The sequence below is a fragment of the Rhea americana genome, unplaced genomic scaffold (genome assembly GCF_003343005.1).
Source record: "Rhea americana isolate MKP2758 unplaced genomic scaffold, rheAme1 scaffold_22, whole genome shotgun sequence".
Classification (NCBI taxonomy): domain Eukaryota; kingdom Metazoa; phylum Chordata; class Aves; order Rheiformes; family Rheidae; genus Rhea; species Rhea americana.
The window spans coordinates 7248303-7269072 of record NW_028186329.1 but is presented as its reverse complement, the minus strand read 5'-3'; the positions used below and the strand labels follow the sequence as shown (position 1 = coordinate 7269072).

Genomic DNA, 20770 nt, shown 5'->3' with positions numbered 1-20770 from the left:
GGCTCTGAGGGGGAGGCGGGAGCGAGCGCGAGCGGCTCTGAAGGGAGAGGCGGGAGCGGCGCGAGCGGCTCTGAGGGGGAGGCGGGAACGAGCGCGAGCGGCGCCGAAGGGGGAGGCGGGAGCGGCGCGAGCGGCTCTGAGGGGGAGGCGGGAGCGAGCGCGAGCGGCGCTGAGAGGGAGGCGGGAACGAGCGCGAGCGGCTCTGAGGGAGAGGCGGGAGCGGCGCGAGCGGCTCTGAGGGGGAGGTGGGAACGAGCTGAGGGGAGCGGGGCTGCAGCCGAGGACGGCTCTGAGGGGCTGGAGCGAGTTGGGGAAGCGGGGCCGGGGCCTGAGGGGATGCGGGAGCCTCGAGGTGGAGCTGGGAGCAGCGCTGAGGGGCAGCCCGGCGGGGACCGAGCTTCCTTAGAGCCCCAGGTTGTGCGACCGGGCGAGCAGAGGGGGTTAGGTTTCTTCTCAGTGAGGTAAAACTGAGAGGGTTTGGGTCTGTGTAGGAAAGGCTGAAAAAAAAAAAGCTGGGATATCTCTTTGAAGGTGAATGGGAAGAATCTGCCTTCTGTTAGGGTGGAGTGTGTGGCCTCAGGGTGGTGGAGATGAAGATACATGGTGAATTTTCCTGTTCCTCTGTCCAGGAAAAATAAGAAGAAGCTATATTGCTGTACCTAAACTGTAGTCCAGCATAAATGTGTTTGTGAACCATCATGGTCTTCCATAGCCTCTTCCACATGCAGCCCCGGGACCGCTTCTCGGATTGTCTGGTTTTGTGTGGTCACCTCCCAGCACCCGGGGTGCTGAGATGGGGAACATGGCTAGGTTGAGTGAGGAGTGCACAAAAGCCCCGAGTCAAGTAATACTGCTATAGAGACCAATACTGTTTTTTATGTTTTACAAAGGGGAAGACTGAGGCCCTGAATAAAGTGCTTGTCCGTGATCAAACAGAAAAGCAGTGGCAGGGTCATGAATGCAACTCACTGTTTCTGAGTCTGTCAGCACTCTGTATATGAGGCTGCAATGATGTAAGTATGACCTATTGGGGATGATTATTCTGAATATAAAAAAAAAAAAACAGCAATACTTTCTCAGAATTGCATACATCATAACCTCACTTGAACATAAATACATGATGTAAGCTGTCTAGTATTCGTCTTATGAGAAGAAAGATTGGGAAAGAACCAAGGCAGTGTTTCACTTTATGTTCCTGTTTGTTCTATTGCTTATTTTTCACATGTTTTATAAAACGTGTATCTTCAATGACTAATACTTGTAGGTAGCCAATTGGTGCCAGGAAATGGAAATGCCATCTGTGAGAAACTGATTTTTCAGAAGCCAAGTCCTCAAACATAGGAGGAGGAGGAGGAGGTGGTATAACTTGGTGAGAGACGACCAAAGCATAGACTTGTTTTTGTTAGTCAGGATGATTTTAGACTTATTATGTAAGCAGGATGTGAGGGGGGAGACCGAAATGATGGAGCTCTTGTACAGTAAGAGCACAGATGAAATCCACACTGACAGAAAAGGAATGAAAAAGAAAATGTTTGGGAGAGAAGTCACTGAATTCAGTTTGAAATGCTGTAGCTGCTGATGGCTGTGGCATAGTGAAGACTTCACTGAGATGTGTGGCTACTCAGTGTCATTCAATGACTACAATAAAATGAAGGTTAATTAAATGAAAGTGATGGAGAGCACTATTCTGATTTGTTCAGCTTCACAGAAATGCAAGACCTTTGGGCTAAGTTCGTGCAATGGTGATGCTATTGAGTAGCTGCATCCTTATTTCTAAAATGGATAATTTGAAAAAGTCTTATTCTTTCCCTTTTCCCACCCTTCCAAGAGCTTTCTCTTAGAAGCAGAAGTCAGTTTAGAGTTGAGTCAGTAAAGCCAAAAAGAACTGTTTACACTTCATCTAACAATTGAGTTTGGCCTAATGAGTTTTGAGGCAGATTTTCTTTCATCTGCCAATTGACTTTGTACATGGCAAGAAGTTTCTACAGGGTGAGGGTGCAGGGAGAGCCAAAACTTTCAGAATAACAAGATAATCCTTAATTGATTTTTTTAACAAATAATTGTAAAAAAAAGCCCTGCTAAAATGTTTTAAAACACGGTATTAGAAGATGTCATTAGATGCTGAAGGATGAAGGTGGAGTGCAGCACAGTTGCAAAGCAGTGAGGCAAATTTCTTCCTGAAATTTTCTAAGTGTCTGAGAAACAAAATGCAATAGAACAGATGAAAATAAAATAGTACAAGTATTTCTTTCCTTTCATAGAGTATTCTTACCTCAGAGATGCTTCTTTGGATAACACTAGTAAGTTCTACAAAGTCTTTTGTCTTAAATGAGACAGAGAAGTCTCACTAAAGTTCAGTTATATGTTTGTTCTTGCCTATGTTGGGAAGCATGCATCTCTCAGGAAGTCTCCTTTCTTATAAAAAAAAGTAATGAGGTGCAGTGCAGAATTTCAACAAAGTACCGTTTGATAGAAGTTGCTCAATATTTTGGCAAAGAAAGCTTTCAGGTCATTTGGAAATACCAGCTTCTGGCTCAGGTTTCTCATGACTTGAAGCCTGACTCATCTGACAAATGGCTGGAAACAACCTAAGAAACTGATGTAGACGCAAAGTACAGTTTACTATGTAAGCTGTTGTCAGGCATATATATGTAGAAGTGGAACATGTGCAAGATAAAGTAAAAAGCAGGTATTCAGAAATAGACGTAATAAATTGTTGACCATTTAACGTAGCACCATACCTCCTTACCAATTCAATTACCAATTCTTGCAAAGGGACTTCTTCCTGAGTTTTGTATGACTAAAATTGTGTTTAAGACTGTCAGTAAGCACAGAAAAGTGTATAGCAAGTTATATTCTGGTTTGCTACTGTGCCTATAGACAAGTCTGCAGCAGACTACTCCAAGATGGAATCACATATAAGGCCCTATTACAGGCTTTCTGATAAAAAGAGATTAAGAAAGTAACACAAACAGGAGACAGTATTAAAGTCTGGTATCCGCATAGTCAAGTTATCAATAGAAATCTTGTATTTTCCTTTGAAAGAGGCCATATTTTTCCCAGGAATTCTATCACTGGGATGGAGGATGCAAGATTTGATTGTCTTACAGAATATCTTTAAAGTTGATTCTTCCATTCTTAAAGGAATTTTGAAGCAACCAGCAGTTCATCATCTGCTTCTAACTCATACAAAACTGAGTAAATGCTGGTTTTTCTCTTGGAGATTTCTTCTCCTGTGTTGCTGGTTCAGTAAAACCCAAATACTGTAAAAATAGTGCCCATATCTAGAATGGTCTCAGGATTAATACACAGCTCCTTGCACCAATCTGTCATTAAAAGTGTAATGTACAGTTCTTACCCAGTTATGCTCTAGATGCCAGTATTTATTGTCTTTTAAAGATTTAATCTCCTTCATACTATGCAGCAAAGGAGTGCTGATAAAAGAAACTGCCTATTTTCTGAACAAAAGACAATGTAAAATTGAGATCATTATCCATGACTCCATTTCACATTGCTGCATTCTTGAAGTAAAAATTTTTTTTGCCTTCATTTGTCAGAGAATCTCTCRAACATTAAATCTCCTCGCATTTGTTAGCAGGAATGACAAAATATGCAGTAGTATCATAGCTGAAGATCAAGGAATTTTATTACATGAGGTCAGAATGGGTGTACTTGTCAATGAAGCTCAGCTTAACTGATGTAGACCATGGTCTTATATTATCCTGCTTATCAGCAAGGTACCTATTTGGAAATCTCTTTCTACTTAAAGGAGCTCTGCCAAGGTTTATGTTTGTTGCAGGGAAAAAACGCACTTTGTTTCTACTCTGGATTTGCTTGCCTCTCAATATAAGTTTGGAAAAGGACTCTCATCGAATTTCTTTTTCTTGGGTACTTTTACAGTGTCATCTAATGATCTCTTTTACTGTTTCGTTGATGACTTAAACAAGTTGAACTCCCTTCATATTTTTTTTTATTCTGCAACTCTTTAATCTTTCTGTGGCATATTTCTGAAAAGAATCCACTTTCTTAAAATTCTCATTGTATTGTGTGTATTAGCACTGGAAACTGCACTATGGCCTGAAACAGATGCTATGTAAAATCGCCTTACTTCTTGTTCTCCTGTGTATGCATCTCAGAATTAAACTAATTCTTTTGATGTCAGCATTGTGCCAATGGCTCACGTTGTTATTTATCTATCATTATCCTCAGATATTTTTAAGAGTCAGTGCTCCCTAAACAAGTTTTCATTCTATGTATGCATCACTTAAATTCTTTATTGCTCAATGTATAAACTTTGTCTTTGCTTATCTCAGAAATACATTATTTGCTTGGACCCAGTTTATGAAGTGATCTAGGTCAGTGGTCTGTCCTCTGTCTTGTGTGCCAAGCCAGTCATAAAAAACATGCCAAAGAAATCACAGTTGCCCTAGCAAATCTGAATATAACATTTTATTATAAGACCTATTAGTTAAATTTGCCTCAGCTAATTCAATATATGCCATGGAGATTTACAGTTTTCAGAAAAGCACTGAATATGCTGACAAATAGCTAGATTTCAAAAAGCTTGAAATTCCTAGCAGAATTCTATTAGAGTGACATTACTGCTCTTTCCCCCAGAACCCATAGTCTCATCAAAAAAGATATCAAGTTAGTTTAACAATATCTATTTTCTGTAATCCTGTGTCAACTGATATTAATTATATCACCCTCTTTTAGTTATTTTTGTCAAATCCTATATTAATTAGACTTTTTGTTATTTTACCTGGGATTGCTCTTTGAGTGACAGGTCTGTAATTACCTGGATTATCCTATTTATCCCTTAAAATTATTTTGCATAACATTATAAAGATCATGTTAATATTCTTTTGGTAAAAAGAAAAGGATTTAGCTTTTGTGCATTGTTATGCTTCAAATTTTCTTCCTGCATTTTGGTTAGTCACGAACCATCTTTTTATTTTTCAGTTTGCAAGACCGGTTATCACCACTGGGAGACACTATTTAATTGGTTTTAGGTTGAAATGCTGGCTCCTGCTTCCATTATTATGTCTCATAGGCTAAAATTCAATTTTTTCAGCTTCTATGAACAAACTGCTTTAAGTTGCTTGTAACATAACTAGAGCAATTTCTTCTCAAAAATAAAGAAGAAACTAAGTAGAAACAGTAGAAACTGTTGTTCTGCAATGCAATAAAAAACCCACCTACAGATCTCTTGAAGCATGGCAGGAGTATGAAACTACATGATCTTTACAATTACTGGAAGCATAAAGGCAATTTATTTATCACAATTCCTTATTTTTACTAGACTATGTATTTAGTTTTGTTCCCACCATCCCTTTCCTTCTTGGATGCAGTTCAAAAATTTGTTACATCACTGAATTACAAAGTAGTATACTATTTTTTTCACTCATTTTGTATCTTTGCGTAGTTCATTTCAGAGTTTTTAATCTATTTACTGACAACAGATGCATATCAGGAATGTCAAATGTTATTTAAAGAAAAAGAGCCTTTATACTAGCATCAATAGAATGTTAAAGTTTTAGCCTAGTAAGCAATTTTACGTTATGCGTAGATAATAAAAATGTGGTGGATTTCAGATACTATTTTTCATGGTRTATAAATTTGTTATGTTAGAAATTATGAAAATAATTTAGACAGCCCAATGGTAAAGTCCACAAGACCAGTCRTTGTCATCAAAATCTGTTTGATTTGATTGGAACCTTTGCACTGAAGTGATGCTTTTTGACACTCCAGCCTTTGTAGTAACTCCGATATAGTTCAAGGGATAATCACAGTTAGAGATGGAAAGACCTAACAGGTCACCTTTTCCACCCACTACCAAATTGGGATTGCTCCCTATAGTATTCCTAGCTCGGGTTTGGGGTCACTACTGTGGAATATAATGCTCTAAGGGTTATTTATTTATATACCGTAGTATAGTAAATAGAATTGCAAAGGTGACTCTTTTTTTGCCCTTACTTTCAAAATCACTCATAGAAATTTCTGAGTGAAACTAATTAATTTCCTCTTAGGCTCCTATCATGAGAAATTAAATGAGGTAGTAGTTGACCTGTGTGGAACTCTGCTGTTGTGATATGCTGTACAAATGACATGCAAAAGATTTTCCTTGAGAGCTCAGAGGTGTGTATTGGAATTAAAGGAAAATATATCATACAGTATTTTTGATTGGCAGCTGTGCCTCTTAGGTGCTTCATATTTTACTTACTAAAAGGATATGAATAAAGTTTTTATAACCATAGCAATATTCTATCCACTGGCAAAATGTATTTTTTGATAGGGCTGGGTAAATAGTTTAATTTATATATCTATATATGTACCTATATATATAGACACATGCACACACATACGTATGTCTAAATATTTATATCTATAAGAAAAAATGCAAAATTTCAACATGCATTCTTTTTTTATAATATTTTGAAGAACTAATTCTTGGCTTGCAAATAATTCAGGAGCTGTTTAGATATGTATGTAATATTACTTTTTGTATTTCTTAACTGTAAGAGCATGAAAATGACCAACAGTGGATATTTTGAATTTAGTTTAAAATTCATAAACTGACATATGTACTGCTAACAATCAATTGTGCAATTTGAGATTTTCATTTGGCAAATATTCAAGCTTAAAATATGTTTTTCATGATTATTCCTCTTATTAAAGCTCATTTACTATTCATGAGAAGTTAGCACAAAGGGGATGTGAACAGTCAAAAGAAACCCATTTAAAAATTCAAATGAATATCCAAGKGAAATGGACTGCAGTATTTGCCATCTCTACTGTGTATACTGTACTGTTCAGTGTCTTATTAATAGGTGCCTTGTCATTGTCCTTAAGGCTTTCATCACAAATGTTAGATAGTTCTGTTATGATTTCATATTACAGTCATTATGCAAAATTTGTTCTTGATATTGCTAATATGGTTCTGTTTGAGGGATGCTAGGTGAGAGTTTATTCACTATGTGACTGCTTCTTTTAAAAATCAGTTTAAAAGTGCTATTCAGTGCGATGCTAACTAAGAATCAATTTTAAATGTGGTGGAAAGGAATCAAAATAAAGCAGCTCAGATCATCATCCTCTGCAAAAAGTAGAGAGAGAACTTCTAGTAGTCTTGCTTATCCTAGCTTCAGGAACTCATATTTTCCCTCTGAAACTGCCTTTGTAGAAAAAATTCTCACCTGGAGCTAGGAAAAGTTTGGATCATCAAAAAAGCAGTAAATGCTGTTTCTTTTCTGTATACATTGGGGTGCTGTGGACTAAGTTGCACCTTTTAGCTTGCTTGAATGGGAGCAGGCTGTATGTTTAAGGTTCCTTCTTCTTCCACTATTTTCATTTGCAAGGTCTAAGTGAAGTAAAAGGAAGATGACTAATTAGCAACTGTCCTCTGCTTACCACACAGTTGATATGACTGTTGAAGTATTTCCTTTTAATACATCACAAAAATGTACGAAGTCTCCTCTGATTTATTTAAATCATTGATAGCAATGTAATGGGGTAACAATGATGGCTAAGCTGTTGAATTCTGCAGCTTCTAATGTACCAGTTCGGCCTGTGTTGTCTTCACTATGTCTCTGGATCTCCCTGAGCTGAATCACAGAGCAGCTGAGGATGGGAGGAAGTCTCTAGTGCAATCGCTTGGCTCGAAGTAGGGGCAGCTAAGGCAGGTTGCTCAGGACTGTGTCCAGTTGAATTTTGAATATCTCCAAGCATGGAGACTCCACAACCTCCCTGGACAACCTATTCCAGTGTCTGACTGTCCTAACAGTAAAAAAGCTTTTTGTAGGTTTAAGTGGAATTTTCTGTATTTCACTTGATGCCTTTTGCCTTGTCACTGGGCACCACTGAGAAGAGTCTGGCTCTATCTTCTTTACTGCCTCCCATCAACTATTTATAAATATTGATAAAATCCTTCTTGAACCTTCTCCTCTCAAGGCTAAACAGTTCTGGATATTGTCATATTTTATATTCTTGTACTTTAACCTATTTCATAGAACATTGTGGGAGGAAGGACATTACAAGAAGTTGAGAGAAGAGTAAGTTCTTTTTTTTTCTTAGATGGCAGTTAGGAATTAAATTTTCATTACAGACCTCTATAAATGTAGAAGGAAAATTATTTTGAAGCTTATTGGAAAACTGTGTTATAATTAAGTGGTGCAGCATTTATGTTATTCACTATTATGCCAAGTTGGAGAGTTAAAGTTATGTGAGCAGCTGCATGGTTTCTAGAGGTAGGTAACTGAAAAAGACTTTGCTGCATCATCCACTTGATTTTTTTTTCACATGCATATACTCATGCAAACTGAGGTCAAATGCAAGAGTTTTTCAACAAGATCTTGCTTCTTAGCCAAATTTATAACTGAACTATGGCAAAAAAGGTCAAATGATTTGCCTGGGAATCACATGCTGACTGAGTGGCTCAGGCAGTATTTGAGCCAAAGATCCTTTCTCTTGGTTCATCACCCTTGGCTGTAAATAGTAGACTTAATTCTGCTTTATGAAGACCTTAGGCAGGCAGCGTAATGTTCTATAAGTTTCTGAAAGAAACTGAACTGCCATTACAATGAGAAAGTAATCTAATGGGCTAAGAAAAAAATTAAGGAAAAACAACATATAAAAAATGTTGACAAAGAGGAAGAAATCAAAACCTACGTATGGCTTTATCTCTAGCACAACTCCTTCTGGCTGGGCTTTTCAGGATGTGGCACCTGTTCTGTTGTGTTATAAATCAGAAACCTAGGTCTAGAAGGTTGCTTGGAGCTGGGTGGACAGTTTGGAAGGAAATAAATGCTGCTACTAGTCTCCACCTATAGCTGTGAAGTGGAGGAATCATTGTGAGCAAAAATCCAAACCAGAAAGGAAAAAAAAAAAAGAATCCTTTCAATCAAGCCTTGGACAGGTAGTTTAATTATCTGTTAGATAAGCTAGACCATGATACAAGGTTTCCCTGGGAAATCTAGTAATGGGCTAAGAAGTCAGGTAGCTTCTGGCTATCCCCCCTAACCTCCAAGGGGAAAATACACAGGGGGATATTATAAGATACCTCACTTAAACTTAGTTACCTTTTCTAGGTGTCATAATTAAGGAGCTAGGCTGCCCTGCTTCTTTCCAGTAGATAAGGAGAAAGAAACTCCTCATTTTTGTGTGCTTGGTTAGATCTCAGCTTAGATTTAGGTGACATGAATACACTTTCAATACGACATTGTCCACTCTGTAATGATTTGCCTCCTCTCCCAGAGTGCAGTCCAGGCCTGTAGCATTGACAGTGTAGAGCTACTGCCACGTACATTGCATGTCCTCTGTTTACAGGTTATGGGAAGAAATATGGCTGCTACCTGGTCAATAAATAGGTCAACAATATTCAGAAAACGTACTTAGATCTAGAAATGGAGCTGCTTAATGTAGCAACTGATATGATGTGGAAATTTCTGAGGCTGTGAAGGACATGAGAATACTCATCAAATACCAAGCTGCTGATATAACTTAGTGAGAGACTGCCTGATTTTTTTTTCTAGTTTTCATATATTATAATGTTTATTTTAGGTATTTTTTCTCTCTTTCTCTAGTCCTGATTCCATATTCCAGTATGTAGAGTGTGCTACTGAGGAAATGCAAAGCACCAGTGTGAGGGGGTGTCCCATATATTGGACTAGCAAGCACAACTGCAGGTAAGAGAAGGTTTCTCAGCTGGTACAAACTGAAGACAAAAGAGCAGACACAGTTCTGTGACAGAAGATTTCCAGTTCTGTGTTTAGAGTCATGTGACATGACTACTCTTTCAGGTATGACAGCCTCTGCATTTTGATGCGTATAAGAAGATAGAGGGACAATGCTGGGTTATTTTGACCTAGCATTTTTGGTAAAAATTGAGTTCGGTGTATTATTTTACAGCTTTTGTCATGACCTCTCTTTTTTTCTTGTATGTCCCATCCCTGCAGTTTCTTTTTTGGATTTTAATATCTCCCATTTTTGTCTGTTCTTTATCTTCTCTCAATCCATTTCTGCTTCTGTTAGCTTCTGTCCCCTTGACTCTCTGACTAATGTCTCCCCATGTGACAGATTAAAAAAAAAAAGAGGCTAGGCTCTGAAAAAAACTAGAAAATATTTTGCAATGGTTGCAGCAAACTGACCACTAAGATGACTTCTACCGCATTTCAGATGCTGGGCTTGACAGTTTATTTATGAAACTATTTACACTCACAAAAGTCCATAACAGCATTTCCATTATTTTCATATATGATTTTTCTTTTTTGTCTATATTTTATCAAGTTAGCTTCTTATATTCAGGCCTGATTTCAGACAGTAGGAATACGAAGTGGAAAAATCCTTTCTAAAAGAGACTGTAGTTTTATATCTATTAAAGCATCTTTCTGTATCACAACATATTTTTATCTCAGTCCACCTTTCAGGTTCCCCTCTTTGATCCAATGGTATGACATGCAAGGGAAACTTAAGTAAAAGTTTCACTTGAGGAGTATGCATGCTCATAATTGAGGGACCTTATTAAAACCAACTTCCTCATTATTTATCAAAGTTCTCTTGCTGCTCTGGATAATGCTTCTGGAGCATGCCATATAAAAGCAAAGGCATGTAGAACTATTGCTTCATACTGAAAACAGAGGGAATGAAAACATAGAGGGAATAGTTATTTTGCTAAATTAGTAACAGTGTACATTACAAGAAGCTAGGATTAAGAACAGTGATAGACTTTATTTTCTTGTTTTTCTAAGTCCAACGCTGTGCAAGCATTCCCGTACTTGATATTCCATTTTGCTTGTTTTCTGAATTTCTATTTCATTAAAAAGAAAAAGCAAACAAAAACTGAGGGTTTCTAATGAAAATGGCAAATAATATTAAATAGTCTTGAAAACAACCTTGTATTAAACAAATTCTAGCATAGTCTGCATAAAGAGATTGTGAATCTCATTCACTAGAAATCTGCAAGAATAGGTTAAATGTCTCTTAGGGAGCAGTCTAGGTATAATCTGATCCTTGCTGAAGTAATTAAATCAAATCAGTGATTCCCAAAGCTTTTAGACTAACAGAACACTATGAACTCTCAAGATTTCTCTACAGACCACCAGACCCCTTAAGATCAGTAGTTGCTGAAAACATAATAAAGACAATGTTTGCTGTGATTGCATATATTACATTTTGGAAATAACTAGACATAATGATTTCATTGGTACTTCCAGCCTTATACTTCTGTGATTCTGTACTTTTGCCATAATTCCAGGGCAATGCTAGGATAAGTTTGTGACAATATATGATAATAACAGCTGTCTGAACTACAGGCTTACTACGATCTCATTTGCTTGGCTTAGAGAGACTGTTTGCCCAGGAAGGTCAGCAGGTTGGTTGATTCCTGTTGAGATAACTGGCAGGGTAACAACCACTGCCTGCCAAGCAGATACATTTGTTTAATCTTTGTTGGTTGTGAATAAAAACTTCCAACAGACAAAAGAGGCCTTTTTTTAAGAACAAATTAAGGACTGGATGAAGATGACTTCTCCCTTAAAAACCCCAAGTATCAATTACAGATCCTGCAGATACGTACATATAATATACATCCCAAAAGAGTTGTGATATCCAATAAGTGTTCCAATCTCTTTCTTTACATGAGAATACAATAGTAGAAGAGAGTAACAGCTGATCTCAATATACTGTAAGAAAGTTTACTAGAACTAGGTAAGTGGGACATCCATATTTCTATTATAGGCTGATGGCAATTGCAAATTCAAGTTTGAATGGACTATAGGAGAGATGAGCAGCTTCCTGAATTGATTTAAGATGTGTGAGACAGAATTGCCAGTGGACAATAATTTTTCACTCCTATAAAAGAGCATATGCAAGGCCCAAGGGAGTTAGTGCAAAGATTCTTGTTAATATTCGTGGGCTTTTGATCAAATCCTAAAGACAGAGTTGAGACTTAGATGTTTTGACTTTGAAACAAAGGCTCTGCTGCAATTGCATAATTTCTTTTATTCTCATTTAAACTGATGTGTGTTATTCATCATGCTGATCAGAACATGCTTTGCATCATTGTACTATTTCTGGTGTGATGATTTTGATAAACTTAGTAACCTTTTTCAGCTTGTGAAATTACATCCTTTCTTATGTCCTTCATTTAGCTTGTAAAAGTGCTTTTTAAAGTTTAATGGACAAAATTGTTCTTTTTTGGTTATTTTGGCCAATTAGAGATTATTTGGAGGATGATGGTATTTTAAAAATATAGTAATTCCTTTAGTACTACTCCATCTATGTCTCTCTCAGAGATTTCTGTATTCTCCATTTCTATGTATTGTGTCTGTTTTGTTGCTATCTCTCTGTAATAGAGGGCTATCTGTTTGGTATCCTTAGGATTTGCAGGTTTTAATTAGAATGGATTTATGTTGATTAGAGTTGATGGGATTGAAATGCCATGTAGTTATTAATTTCCTAGTTTTAATTTTGCTACTTAGTCACACGTTACCAAAAATATCTTAGAAATATATTTTCCCCCTTATAAAGTGGCAAAACACAGAAATAAATGCATTGCAGCATGCTTCTGTTTTAAGAATAAACTTTTGGCAGATACTGACTTTTTAAATTCTACCAATGCATACTGAGCTGGGTGAAAATGAAAAGAAAGATTTGCAGCCAAATAAAACAAAACTTGTGTGAATTTCCATGAGAACCTGATTGTTTTCTTTTTGCATTAGGAATGTAAGCATAACTCTCTGAAATTCCAAAATTTTAAATACTGTCCATTATAGTTTTCATACCTGTAGCGAGTGTAGTACATAGACCTAGGTTCTGTATAAAAATTAATATTATCCAACACAAAGAATGCCATTTCTGTTTTTGCAGGTAGAAAAGTGAGAAATAACCTATGGTTGACTTCATTACAATCAATATAGAGATGTTTTTTACTGTAACAGGATAAAGTTATATGAAAAATGGAATAACTCTTTAGGATGATCATCTCTTCAATGAATAAATGAATAAAAGCAGTAAAAAAAGATCTCAGGTTAGATAAAAATTGAGATTCTCTTTCTCCTAAGAGCCTGGGCTAAGCTCATTCAAGATTAAGATAGTAGACCTCCACAGTACTGAGATGTAGAAGTCCAGTGGGCAGAGTTTTGGACTAAGAGTCAACACTCTCAGGTTTTATTCCCTGCTTTGTCATTGTAAATGTAGACAGTCCATTTTCTTCTATTTTGGGTCTCATTCTTGTTTACTTGCTTATTTTTCTGAGGTTGTGTATTATTCTGAGTGTAAGGAAATCAAAATGAATTCCTGGTCTTGATTAAGAACTCTGCCTGCTACCGTAATGCAAAGAAATTGGAATGGCTAAAAATAAATATGGACATAGAAAAGGAGTACAGTTAAACAAATATTTATATTCAGTGTTCACATTCAACTTGTTCTGAAAACTTCGCTGTAAAAATCCAAGTAGAAATTTATCATAAATATGAATTCACAGCTTCTTTTATCTTGTCTCTTCTCACTGGATACAAGACCAGTGGACTCAAAATTCCCTTTGAAAGAAACATAGCAGGCAGTCTGCATTCCACAATGTGTGCAATTAATGCCCGCTGCCATAATAGTGCATTTCATACATATATAAGTTCTGTCTTTAATATTATGGCCATCTGGAGACAGTTGTCTGAAGGAAACTGGCTGAGCTCTGTGATAAATTTGCCCCAGCATATTTAAAAGTACATGTAAATGAGGTGTAAATGAAGATATCTTATGGACTTGTTTCAGCATGCCAATCACATAATTTCTATCTGATTCAATCCTTATTTTAACTTTATCTGGTTTATTCTTGCTAGTACTTGGAATTCTGGTGAACTTTCTCTAAAAGCATGTTCTCTGAGGGAGAGCAGTCTCCTGGATTTCTTGGTGAAGGAGCAGAACTTTGGGAGACCTCATTGTTTTTGTGTTAGCAGATGAACTGAATCATCATTCTTCTTCAGTTGCTGATTCTGTGCCCCTGTTTTACTCTGTGCTTGTTGGGGGCTGTTCCAGCCTTTGGATTTCAGTAAAGGAGAAATTCTAGTTGCTTAATATTACATCTCCTCACAGACTTCTTGCAGTATTACTGCGTTACATCAGTGCCAGCAGGTTCCTAGTTCAGTCCAACACAGTTTAATGGAATGTGTAGTCTAAGGCTTTTGATCCTTTAAATAATGATCATCCAAATGAGTGGATAGGCTCAGGAGACTGATAATAGGCTGTACAGCTCTTAACACAGTTACAAATATAGCTGAGAATGTTTACTAACCTTTTGACATTTATTTGGTGGTATAAAGTTGGGAATTAGTTGGATTCCTCCCGTACTCTTATTTCTGTCTCCATCAGGACTAAATGGAGTGCCTGCAGACACATAGGAGCCTGAAGGGTAGATTGTCCTCCAACCTTCAAAAGCTGAGGGTGAGTTGTAGTTACAAGCAATCAGTTTCTTGCTGCTGTTGCTGTACGTGCTTTCTTGATTCAAAAAATCTTTAAGGCTATCCACACAGGAATGTTGACTAGAGGATGATAGTTGCTGTTGACCTATATGACTTTGCTGTTAATTATGCATTATATATGCTGTTTTTCATAATCTTTTTCATTGTGAGGCTCTTTAATACTCATACGTAACTCTCATTAATGTTAATAAGAACTTAAGTGTTCTAGAATGATTGTCAATCTATTTTGATAGCCTTCTCTGATACTTACCAATATCATATGCTTCAAATAAAAAGGCAGAACGTCGTTCTTCTATAGCCAATATGTACTTGGAGATCCCATATTTATCACATAGAATTACATGCTGAAACCATTTTTCTAGGCTCCCTATAGCATGCCATTTATCCTATGAAGCTTGAGGACTGTAATTTACCCTAGCTATTTTAACTTCTCAGGTTATTCTGATTCATTCAAATAGTTAATCTTTTTATCCAACAAAGCTGTTTGTCACAGCAATTCTACAGCAAGTTCCACTAGTGAGATTTGTAAAAGACRGATCTTTACCCAGTAACTTTTATCATAGAAGGACTAGTAGCTGCATACAACAGACTTATGTTTTGCTATTTTTATTAGTAGATCGAATTTCTCCCTGAAGTAATCAGTTATAATTCCATTGAATTAATGCTATTTCTTCTATTTGCATCATTCCATAATTACATTCTTCAGCTCTACCAAACTTTTTTCATATTATTTTTAAATTCCCATCATAACTAAACAAAATGTAATTTTATAACCTGTTCCAAAGCAGATGCCTTGACTAAAAACAGTAACAGTGGCTAAGAGTGATGGTTGTATGCACATGACTAAGAGCAGAATTTGATTTGATATTCAATGAGATTTACACAATGTTTACACAAAATCCCTAATCACTAGCCTGCTTTTTGCAGTGCTTTGTATTTATTCTCAGTACTTTTCATATTGTATATTGGGACCAGATTCAAAGTCCATCTATGTTAATGGAAAAACAATTTATATGATTGAATCAGGCTCTATATGCTTAGTGTCTGTTTGAACTAGGTGAATAGCTCCTGGAACTACTGTGCGTACTTTTGTTAGTGTTACATAGGATTCCTGTTTTCTTCATCTTCATCACCTGTTTGTTAACAGTCCTGGGACAATAGGTTGAATTTACATTTGTATTTGGGAGAATGGGTCTGTAAGGTGAACTAAGGTAAATTAATATTGTTCCTGAAATGAACCCAAGGTATGAAGGGTATCTGGGCTTTTTCACTCTTTGGATACAGTACTGTACTTCTCCAAACTTTGTAGCTTAGTCAAGGTTTCTGATGCAGAATGAAGTGAACTGTAATTCCTAAGAATGCAAGAATTACCTGTCCAAACCAGAATAAATTCTTGCAATCATTACTCAGATAAATCAGGAAAATCAAATAAAAAGTATGCAGATGTTGTTCCAGTTAAGGCTATATTTTCTACAGTGCCTACAACTAATATATTTGTATTTGATTTGGATGTTTTGTTTTAGTAGAAGGAATCAGGCATAAAAGAGCCAACACTATTATTCAGTATTATTAATGATGTTCTCTACTCTTAGATTCTAAAAAGCTAGAAAACTAATAAATTTTACATATTGGAAAAAAATCACAGATAAATCAAACAAATAAATAAATTCTTTAAAGTATTTAATATGTGTTAAGAGGACAGAATGATAAATTCAATATTGAAAACCAATATCAAATTTACAATTATGTACCATTTATCATCACTGATTGCATAGACAGCATATTATTGCAGGGAACAGAATTATTCATAAACTAAAGCCTTGAATGGTTCTATAAAAAACAAGTTAAAATTCACATTATAGCTGAAAATCTTTGTTTTTCTTTTCTCGCATAATTTTCAATAATAGTTTGTTCTTTCAGAAACAAATTATGCATGTTTAATTTCTTGAACTTTAGTATTAAATGTGCAGTAATTGTAGGGAGGTGAAACTGATGCTTTTGCAAACCATAATAGCATGATTCTGTATGTTTTTATTTTCTCAGGCCCAATTCCCCCCTATAAGAATGAAGATACCTTCTGGAAAATGAAAAAAAAATGGATAGGAGCTAGTCTTGAATTGGACAGGTACAAATAAGCAAATAAAAGCAGTAAAAAAGTGTTTTTGAAAGGTGATTTGACTTTGAAAAGAAAGCATGTGCAAATGGCAACTTCTTACTCAGCAGATCTACTCCCAGAGTGAAATTCTGCCTCCCCCAAAAGTCAATGGCAAAACTCGTAGTGACTTCTGTGTTTTCAAACTTCCATTGCCTGTTTGTACTGAAAGATATACCTGCCTACTTTTGTGAAAGAGCTACACTCTTTAAACTCTTGTCACCCCAGCTGAGCTGTGGAAGAGGGAACTGAATTCTTTTCTGGCTCATGATTTATCAGCAGAATTATTAAGTAGTTTTCTGTTGCAGAGTCACTTTCTTAATGCACTCTGGCTTTATTTTCAGATTCTTTCATTGTATTCACATTGCTGCATGGGAATAACTAAAGATATCATTTTGCCCCGTTATGGTTGTGCACCAATAATTTAGTTTATTTTGTACTTGAATTTTGATAACATATTCTGATTTATCAAAAAATCTAGCTAAACTTGAAGATTCAAGTTGAGTTTACAGCTTTGTAATTTTAGGTTAGACTCATCAGGTCAACAATAATAATAAAAAAGAATATTTCCTTATATCTTTATTTGTAAACTGTGCATATTTAATACAGAACCACTGAAGCAGAATCACTGTGATGCCGTATGAAGCTGTTTATTTTTTACTAAATACCTTTTTAGAGGAGGTTTCCATTTAAATAGGGACTAATAATAGGTGAGTACTGTACTAGTCACCCTCAGATGTGAAACAAACCCATAGCCAAATTCACCCACATGTTTACTAAGGTTTACTACCATTCAAGTAGACAGAACCGTATTGTAGAGTATACTAGAACTGTACTTTTGATTCCAAATGAAATTACTGAGCTGGATGGGATTTTACTTGAGAAATAAGAGGAGGATTGCACCCTTTGTCTCAAACATCAAATCTCTAGACATTCATGGAACAGTGTGATGTCTTATTTTTTGATGTCCAAGGCAGTCAGTTACACAGGGCACTTCTTTGGAAAGTTTTGAAGAGAACTCTGAAAGTCAAAAAATGTGTCAAAAAAAGTTTTTTCCAGCAGCAAGCTAGCCTAATTTATGCTATGTAGACTGGTTCTGTCTTCATGCGTTTCAAACAGCGTTTTTCTTTTAAAAAGAAAGATCAGGGAGGCCAAATATTTTCCCAGTTGGAAACAGGTGACAGTGCAGAGCCATAAATAATGCCCTGACTATATAGCAACTGGTGTTCTTAATATCTTATACAAACAGCAAAAACTAATTACCTTTATTCAATAAATTAACTTCAAATTTAGTCAATATTCAATTTTATTAAATAATGAAAATAATTTAATAAATAAACGTGATTGCTAATTTATTATTGATGTTCATTTTTAGGATGTTTGTAAAAATAATTAAAACCAGGTAGAAAAAGATGAGAATGAGTTCACCTCAGGCACTAGAACTGCTGCAGATCCTGGTCAGGTTGCCTTAACCGCAGCTGATGAAGAAAAACAGCCTTCTGGAGCTAGTGAGAAAGCAGGGGGCTGGGTCTGCAAAAAGAAAGTGATGAAGCCGCCAGTACATGTGTAATCTCCCTTGCCCCGTTCTGTTAGTTTAGGTGGCTGATGCTAGATCTTGGGAAGGCTGCAAACTGGGACAAACCAGCAAGGGGAAGATTAGGAACTGGGAAGCATGAAAGTGGTGGGAATGGAAAGGTTTCTCAGGAGGCCAGGAGACTGCAGTGAGTCTCTCATGTAAACAGTGTACCAGTTCTCACCAGAACTACCTTTATCCATTTTGAGCCTTTGCCATCACCTGCAGTCATGTACTAGCACGTTACCAAGAAACACACAGTGCACGACAAAGGCTTTTGGCAGTCTCATATATGCATAAAACATTATATAATGTGGGGATTGGTTGTTACAAAAAGTTTAATTTGTAATTTTGTTATGTCATCAAAGAGGGACTTGAGCTTATGTTTCTTGTATACTGAGACAATCAAAAATCAGAATTGATCCCTATATTACTGCTCTRATCTCAAAATAATGAGTAATGTAACACTTAGTGCATTTAATCGTGAGAACGCTTTACAAGCGTAAGATTGCTGGCTAAGAGCTAATTTAGTGCAGCTGTTTGAATCACCTTTCAAAAGCATTTTGGTCTAGTAATTTTTATCATACATTTGTAACTTCTTGTACTTCTTCKGGGGAAATTAGAGCCCTGGGGTGTGATTTGTTCCTTGCCCGATGCCTTTTCGGCCATCCAGTGGCACTGAGCAACTCTTAAAAAGCCCCAGTAGTGCAGCCGATTTGACAATACAAGGGCAGATGTTCTGGACGGTAGGGGATGCTAGAGAAGAGGTAATTTTTTCCATCGCGCTTTTCTCTGCCTATTAGCATCCCTTCAGACTTGCCTCGTTTCAGCTCTAGCCAGCCTCTCTCCATCCAGGGGCCGCTTTCAGTTAGACAGGCAGAAAGCTGTGTGTTTCCCTGCTCCTACAACTGTGTGCATATGTACAAACCAAGGCACCTTGACACGGGTCCAGAAGTTTGCATGCTCTCCCGCTAAGCACATTTTGCGGAGCTGATGCCCTGGAGAGCTCGATCTTTCAGCTGCAGGAGGCATGGAGCCTTGCTTTTCCCCGTCTCACAGCCTCCCCTCAGCTGCCAAGTGTTTCTGCCTCGGATACAGAGTTTGCTTCCTCATTCCCGCAGGCACTGTTCAGGCTGCAACCTTGGGATGCCGAGGTGTCGGTCTGATTCTCTGTCTCTTGATTCTGTTTAAGGTATTTTAATTGAATCAGATGGACTAGGCAAGAGCAAAACCAAGACACACGCACGCACAAAATCCAAGGCGTCGGCACAAGATCCGCTCCCCCAGGCAACAAATGGTTAAAGCAATAACCAGGATGCCAAAACGGCCATCACCAAATGAGCCAGCCGAAAATCAGCCACAGCTCTGCAGGAAACGGTAAAGTTTCTGCTCTCCGGAGCCGGCCATGTGGCACCGCGTGTAAATGCGGAGCCCGGGGGGAGTGGAGCGGGACGGGGSGCCGGGCCGGGCTGCCCTGATACGCCCAGCCCTGCGCCCCGGAGCGGCGGCGCCTAGCCGCCGCCGTGACTTTATACCGCGCTGGGGACTAACGGCTCCGAGCCCCCACCCCCAGCTCTTCCCTCCTCCTTTTCGTCTTCCTCCTCCTCCTCCCTCCCTCTGGTCCTGTGGGGAGGCGGGTTTAAGGTGGGTCGTGAGGCCGCGGCAACTTTCCCAACAGAGCCAAAGAGGCGCCCGGAGTCCCCGCAGCAGCATCGCCTCCCCGTCCTGGGCAGCGGCAGCAGCGCGGTGCCCTCGTGCGAGCGGCCCCGGCTCGGCCGCCGCAGCCCGGGCTGCCGCTCGCCGCCGCCTGCAGCACCGCGCTGCCGCCGCTGCTGCAGCCCCGCGGAGCCGGCCCCGACGGCGGGGCTTCGGCCCGGGGCCCGCCGAGGTAGGTGTGAGTCGGGACAGGGGCTGGCGTGGGGGACGCGGGCCGGAGTCCCGGTATCTCTGCAGCTACGCCCCACCCCCGTTTGTCCCCCAGCGCTGCTGCTGCGGGGCAAGGTGCTTCCTCGGCGGCGGCGAAGTCCCATTCCCTGCTCCTCCTGGACTTGCCCAGGCATCCAGGACGAGTTGGAGAAGGGGGAACTCTTCCCCAGCCACCCCTTTCTGTCCCTTATCCCCCAGCTTCTCTAGGTTATCGTTGGTGATTTTGGACGTGCAGATCTAGGAGAGATGTATGTGTGTGTGGGTGGAGGTCTTACGGCTTTATCAGGACTCTTCCCTACAAGCGCTGCCCTCAGAAGTCAGTCCCTCACCACACGGTTTACTGGGGTAAACTGGTTGGCACGAACTTTCTTCCGGTTGCAGGAGGCAGATTTGCTGACCATATGCCCTGTGCTTGGGCTGGCGTCCGGCTGCCTGGGGCTGCAGCGCTCCCTGCCAGCTCGGGCATGGCCGCAGGAGGGCTGGGGCGGAGCTGGTCGGACTTGGTGTGGAGGTGACACCTCGGTCCCTTGGGGCTGAGGAGCTGGTGGAGTTRCTTTGGTGCTACCCGTTGCTGCCAAACATTGCCTCCTGCCTGGACTCTGACCACCCTGACAGATGGACCTTAACAACCTGGGGGAACTTCGGGGGTGT

General features: G+C 38.7%; 1 protein-coding gene across 1 annotated transcript in view; it reads left to right on the top strand.

Moving 5' to 3' along the window:
- The first annotated feature begins 20063 nt into the window (after positions 1–20063).
- The window catches only part of MEGF11 (multiple EGF like domains 11), a 275408-nt gene continuing 274701 nt past the window's right edge, over positions 20064–20770 (top strand). The window contains exon 1 of the mRNA XM_085305434.1: positions 20064–20081. The gene's annotated coding sequence lies outside the window, so the exon portion shown is untranslated. The remainder of the gene's footprint in view (positions 20082–20770) is intronic.